Genomic DNA, 7,392 nt, shown 5'->3' on the forward strand with positions numbered 1-7,392 from the left:
TTTGGCTACGAGCCCTGCGTGCCAGACTTTATCGAAGGCTTTCGATATATCGAACATTAATAGTCCGGTCGATTTCCGCTTGTTCAAACCATTGCGAATGTGCTGGACTACTCTGGCCAGTTGAAGCTCGCATGAATGATCTCGTTGGAATCCGTATTGTTCCTCTGGGATGATGTTGAGCTCGTTGAGTTGATCCTGCAGTCTGCTCCGTATTACCCTTTCTGCAATTTTTCCAATTGTTGGAAGTAGGCTGATGGGTCTCCAGTTCTGTGGGAAGGTTGGGTTCTTTCCCGGTTTCGGCAGAAGGATGATGATGGATTTTTTCCATGCTTTTGGATATGTTCTGAGACGGAGTACTGCATTTATTACTGCAGTGATTGATTCGGCGATGTTATTCGGTGCATTCTTGATGCATTCGTTTGTAAGCATATCCCATCCTGGGGCTTTTTTGCTGCTTAGTCCATGAATGATGGTTTGGACTTCCACCTGATCTGTTTGCAGTTCCCAGTCTTCTCTTTGTGTTGAGTCATCTTGTGTCTCTGTTTCTGACTCGTACTCTTCTTCAGATTCGTCGTCCAATGCGGTGTTCTCCCTGAACTGGAGTTCGAGTGAGTCCGCGAACGCTTCGGCCTTTCCCTCTTTATAAAATTCAAGGCCATTGGGACCATGAATTGTAGGCATTTGCCTTCTCGAGCCTCTTTTAAAATATTTGCTGAGTCGCCAGAAGTTGTTGCTTCCCGGCTCAAGATTTTGGAGAAAGTATTCCCACTGTTCGTTTCTGAATCGGTCAATGTCATCTCTGATAACATTAGTGAGCCGATTCGCTTCTCTTTTCAGGTTGGGATCTCCTGTCATTCTTCCTCTTTTTCTGATGCGATTTCTCTCCCTTATTCTATCTTTAATATTTCTTGGGAGCCGGAAGTATTGTTGGTCGTTTACTTCTCTCTCCGTTGAGCTCTCCTGCTTGGCTGAAATTAGTTGGGCGGTTAGGTTTTCAATCTCTATCTCTACCTGCTCCGAAGTTTCTAGTTTTGAGGTTGTGGTGTATTGTCTTAGAATATGGCGGTAGGTATCCCAGTTGGTGGTTTTTATCATTTTCGGTGGATTTTCAATATATATGTTGTATATTGAAAATAACACCGGTTTGTGGTCCGACGAGAGGTCGTCCAACACGTTGATTGCGATGTGGTTGCTGTAATTCTTTGTAATAGCCACATCGATTATGGTGCCGGTTGTGCTGCGTCCATAATGTGTTGGTTCCTCTGGTGCGTGAATAGTTGCTTCGTTTCCGTTTAGGAAAGCGAGCAGTTCTCTCCCCGCTTTGTTGTTTCGGGTTGCTCCCCAGTCTCGATGACGCGCATTCAGATCCCCGGCGAGAAAAGTCGGTCTGTCCCCGTTGAGTAGCAGTTGAAGGTCCTCTGAAAAATTATCTGCTGATGGAGGACGGCAGGCTGATATGATTTTTATATCAGCTGGTCCTGTCCTTGCCTCGATGACTGCAGCTTCCATTCCAGTGATGACTGGTGTTTCCAGGCGGTGATGCTCGATGCTTCTCTTAATGAGGACTGCGGTTCCTCCTCCACGGCCAGTAAGTCGTTCGTTTCTATATATGTCGTAGTTGGGTACTTTAAGTGGGTCTGTTGGTTTGAGGAACGTTTCCTGGATGAGTAGTATATCTACTTCTGCCTCGTAAAGGAATTCTTTCAATTCTTCCATTTTTCCTTTTACGGAATTTGCGTTCCATGTGATAATGTTAAGCTTAATGCTTACCATGGTGGATCTTAGTTGGGTTGCCTAGAGGGATCTGAGAGCTAAACAGGTTTTGGATCATTTTAGTCATCATTGACTCCATCATGTTTTGTATCTGTGCTTGCATGCTGCTCAGCACTTGATCCATTTGCACAGGCTTCGGGTTCGCTGAGGAAGAGGGAGTTTTCGGTGCTGTTGGAGTTTTTCCTGTCGGCTTATTGATTGGTTGTGATACCTGTGGAGATGAATTCGATTTCGCCATCTGGGCGAAGGTTTTTTTAATGTTTTTAGGGTTTTTGGGACATCCGCCGTAGCTGGCTGGATGATCTCCTTTGCAGTTGGTGCAGGTTGCCTTCTGCTCCTGCTTCCTCTCGCATTTGGAAAAGTGGTGCGATCCCTCGCATTTAACGCAACGTGCGTCAGCGAAACAGTTATTCGCAGAGTGTCCAAACTGCTGACAGTTATGGCACTGCGATTGGGAAGTCCTCGGTTTTTGGGACTCGATTTTCACGATCAGGTGGCAGATCGATTTTACATTGTATATGCCGGTTTCGTTTTTCGGCATTAACACCTTCAGTAGTCTGGAGGGCCCGTTCTTCATTTTTATGAAGAAGCACTCTATAGGATGGAAGCCCTGATCCTCAAGGTCTTCCTTTACATCTTCGGGCGCTATTCCCTCGAGCCCCCGGATTATAATATTTATGTTCTTCTCTTCTGGGAGAAGATATGTGTGGAATTGAATTCCACTTTCTCTAAAGAATTTAGTGATCTTCCGATGGTCGCTCGGCTGCTCTGGAGTTATTCTCACTCCCAGGTGAATCCTCCTCGCGTGAAGGATATTAATTTTCCTTTTCCGCAATTCTTTCTCAATGGCTGGCCATTTTGATGGCTGCCTTAAGATCACGGGTACCGTGCCCTTTTCGGCTTCTTTAGCCTTAGGACTTTCTTGTCCTGAAGGCTTTGGCTTTTCCGGCGACTTCACTACGGTTTTTTTAAAAAAAGTGGGCGGAAGAGTTGGCACTGGTTTCGGTGGCGGCAGAGGTGGAAAGTCTACATCTTCCTCCTCCTCGGTGGCGGTGTTGTCCGTGTTGTCGGTGGACATTTCCTCTTCCGATGGCGAGTTGCTTTCCGAGTCCGACACTTGTGGACTCTCGATGCGCAAACGCTTGCCGTTTTCTTTTTTCTCCCTGTTTTGCAGGTCTATTGACTCCTGCAAGCTTTTGATGAGGGCTGTCAGACCCTCGTTCTGCTTCCGCTGCTCCTCTATCTCAATTTTCGCCGCGGCTAGCTGTTTATTGATTTCATCCAGACTGCGTTGCAGACTGGCGATTAGTTTCTCTTGGGATTGGTCCGATATTAATCGGACCTCTGGGGCTTTCTGGGCCCTCGTCTCCATAGCGATTTCTGCTGAAAATTTTTCAAAAAACAAAAACTACTTTCTACCCACAAAAACTTAACACTATCCACGCTTATCACTAAAGGGTACCTAAAAGATAACCACTGCTGAAAAAAGAAAAAATCTTGTAATTTATAAATTCTCAAAAAAACTTTTACCTCTGCTGCTGTCCAAGGACCTCTGCTGCGTTCGGCTGAACTCTCAAGAATGCACACTCAAGAATCCACTTTGACACATTTTCCAACTGCAATTTATACACATGCACGGCCTCATGTCATGCATACACAAACCAAGTGACAAGCCACAAGACTTGACCGTTGAACTACCATGGTAGTCTTTATACTACTGTTTTTAGTTCAGCATCAAGATCCATTCTACTCTAAACGAAAATTGTTGTAATATAACCTTCTACTTCAATGACTATTTATGCGCTTTGCAAAAATTGAAAAATCAGTCATAGCGTGTAAAAATAAGTAGATTTCATGCAAAAATAAGGAGATAAGTAGATCGAGTCGAAAATAAGTAGATCTCCTTATAAATAAGTAGAGTTTGCATCCCTGCTCCCATCTCTCTCTCCCCACGAAAAATCCCCGCCATGTTGCGCACCAAAGCAGGGCAGTGCAGCCACAACAATAAATTTCCCTTCCGTGACCGAAGTCTGACGACTCGACCAGAAGTAGTAAAAGTTAAAGTAAAATTTGAAAAAGAAACGCATCCGATAGATCAAATCTCGTAAAAATGACCGAGCTGTCGGTGCCTATAAAGCGATCTATTTATAATCTTCTGCTAAGACAATAATACAATATATAATTGCTAAATTTTATTTAAGACAGTATACAATGGTAAGAAATTACTTGCAATAATAGTACTAGAAGCAAAAGGAAGTACCGAAAGCAAAGGCATCCATCGATGGCGACTATTACATAGTTATGAGTGCATAAGAAGCCTCAATTGCTCTTATTAAAAAATCAATTTGACTGACTTCTACTTGGGATTTACCCACATATCTTGCACCAAAGTAACCGCAATAAAATACACAATTTTATTAGCCAATCGAAATTATTTATAAATTCAGATGAAGAGAAGAATTAAAATACTTTCGCAATTATTGCATACAATACACTTACTTAATTAGATACAATAGTATCTATTCTTATTGTAATATGTGCATATGCTTTTATTGAATTTCACATTTATTCACAGTTCAATAAAATTATTTATACTTGGAAAAAAAAAAAGAAGCAACTGCTTGACCCCGACGTGATTTGAACACGCAACCTTCTGATCTGGAGTCAGACGCGCTACCGTTGCGCCACGGAGTCACATATTCGTGTTTTAGCTAAGACACAACACTTTCAGAAAGAAGTCCCAAGTGACTGACAGTTGTCAATAAATGGTGTTTGCAAGCTACTGATTCTTGTTAGGACAATTTTAAAACGATTTCATTGGATGGGAAATGCAAATACTTCTCAATTCATATTCAAATTGCTTCTCGAGAACTATAAAAGACTCCCCGCCTTAGAAAATAATTATAGGTTTTTTTATGCCGAAGTAGTAGTTTCACCTGCCCAATTACTATGTCCGTTGTAAAAGACCAATTTGGAACGTTCATTTATTAATTACAATTACAATACAATTGAATTCTCACAAGGCGGAAAAGAAAACACTGACACTTCATGCGACGTTACGGAACGAGGAATTTGAATCTTATTTACGTGAAAGCGTACGGCTTAGTGCGTAACTTGTTACTTTTGAAGTAATCAATCAGCTTTTAACAGAAAAGTGGGAAATTATTGCTTGAAAGGACAATTCTTCAATTTACTTGACGTTTTGGCAGTAATGGTGACATGATATATAGCAAATTCTGGCAAGTACAAAATCCTCGAAAAGAAAGGTGTCAACATGTTGCTTACCCGATATTAATTATACTAAATAGAATAATGTTGATTAATATCTGCGTGTAACGATTGGCTCAAACATATCTTCCATTTTACAAGCTTAAGAAATTAAATTAATGCCCGAACAGAGCTGCCCAAGAAATTTCACTCGCATTTTTACATGGGCGGCAATACAACGTACGTTACCGAAAGATTCACAGGCAGTGAAACAAATAAATTTGGACTGGGCGGGATTCGAACCTTTGGCCGGTTGAATATTTTGTGGAATCTTGGCTCTTGCGACTTCATTTAAATTAAGCAAATTTATCTTTTGTTTCCCTTGCAATTTCGTAGCTGCAGGTCGATTTTTCTCAGGATGAGCACTTCTGAGGTTTTGGAAGTGGGATCTCTAATAAGAACTGCATAAAATTCTCAAGATCTTCTTTCAAATGAAACATGGAAAATGAATTATAGCGACACAAAATTGTAAATTCTAATTCTAAAATTCAGTCATATATTATTGATTAAGATTGTTTATTAAGTGTTAACTCACATTGAAACGATCTTCACAACAATATAAACCCGATCACAAAGAAACCGGAGTTCATCGAGCGATGACAATCCACTTCTTCCGAATATCTCCTTTCGGAACACCTAAAAAATCTTTCAGCGGGGTTTTTGTGGAATTATTTATGCAGCAAGGCACGAAACAATATTTCACCGTCTTCCTTGACATTTCACACGCGAAATGAATTTTTACATTTTTATGAATAACTGCCAGTTGTCGGTTTACTGAAGTTTCTTGGTATAAATGGTTGAAAATTTTTCCGGTAAGTAGAAAAGTCCTTAAGGAAGGAGGCGGAGTAAATAGCAGAAGATTGTCCTACAATGTAAAAACATTGAAGAAACCACGAAGAAGGTGGATGCCCGCGAGGGACTAGAAAAACAGTTGGAGCCATTCAGTTTGCAAATTAAAGAACTGAAGAACGCATATGAAGGCAGGTAAACGGCAACGATAAGCTGAAAATAAGTTGGGTCGCTAGCCGACTCAGGGAGCAAGTGTCCTTCTGGTCCTGCTTTAGATGCATTAAATTTGGCGACATAGCGGCGAAATATACCGGTGAATGTGACAGGTCAAAAAGATGCAGACAATGTGGGGGAGAAGGTCATACGTTCAGAGATTGCAAGGCTGGCCCTGAATGTATGCTTTGCAAGAGGAAAAAGGGCGTCGACTGTCGGCATGTTGCAGGCAGCAATAGTTGCCCAGGACTTAGGAGAGCCTTGGATGCAGTGAAGAAATGAACTTGTATCAACATCAACCACTACGAGGCAGAGGAAGACCTACTCTCGCAGACCATCTATGAGAAGTAAATCAAAGCGGCGATAATCAGCCTTGTCACAACAAAAAGAATGGTGCCTGGGCTACAGATCGAATATGGACTATGTTGCCTTGTGCGTTCTCGCGGAGCTGGAAATCAGGGCTGGTTCGTGAAAAAGTTTGTGGAGGATGCATTCATAAAGATGCCATTGGGAGGCCACAATCTGGGTGGTGTGGCTTCAGAAAAGGTGGCGCAAATGATAAAAGAGTCCAGATAACTCAGTGGTTAGAGCGGCGATTTGTATCGTGATTTGACGTCGGATACCAGTCAACTCTACCGTGAATCAGCACCTGAGTCAAATAAGGGTAATAATCTCGGACGAGCGCAATGCTGACCACATTGCCTCCTACAGTGTACTGTAGTGTACCGTTACGATCTTGGATGAAGTACTCTAACACACTTTAAGGCTTTGATCCAAATGGATTGTTGCGCCAACGCTTATTAATTGATGAGCCTCATAATGAGAGTATGTAACGTTGCAATGCCGGGACGGCAAGTCCTCGCAAATAGGTGGTCAAAGTATTGGTGGAACGAAGAGATTGCGGATTTGCGAGCTGAATGTTTTCTAGCAAGAAGGGATCTGGACCAGTCGAGAAACGGGAAGTATATGCAAACCTTTGAGGTAGACTTAAGCAGGCTGTATGGACCAGCAAGCGAGAATGCTTCAAGGGGCCCTGCGCAGTGGCAGACCAAAACCCTTGGGAAATGCGTACATGGTAGTTGTGAAGAAGACGGCAGGGCGAGCACCACAACTGACCTGCCAGCATCTTCTTCTATATATCATAATGTCGATCTCGTCCCCTCTCCGGGATAGAGGGGAACACAAAAGATATAAGGAAGCATTGGACGTCCACACAATTTTTCCAGTAACTGAGGGGGAACTTGCGCAGACTTGCCGAAGAGTAGATGAAAATAAAGGTCCTAGTTGCTGCTCCAAACTGTCATATACAACAGACTTCTCCCTATCATAAAATATAAGGTGGCTTATCAG

General features: G+C 42.4%; 1 non-coding gene across 1 annotated transcript; it reads right to left on the minus strand.

The window, feature by feature from the left end:
- Positions 1–4,395: 4,395 nt before the first annotated feature.
- On the minus strand, positions 4,396–4,467 carry Trnaw-cca. The gene has a single exon. It is a non-coding gene; the product is annotated as a tRNA-Trp (tRNA).
- Between the last annotated feature and the right edge of the window lie 2,925 nt (positions 4,468–7,392).

The sequence above is a fragment of the Hermetia illucens genome, chromosome 4, assembly GCF_905115235.1.
Source record: "Hermetia illucens chromosome 4, iHerIll2.2.curated.20191125, whole genome shotgun sequence".
Taxonomy (NCBI): domain Eukaryota; kingdom Metazoa; phylum Arthropoda; class Insecta; order Diptera; family Stratiomyidae; genus Hermetia; species Hermetia illucens.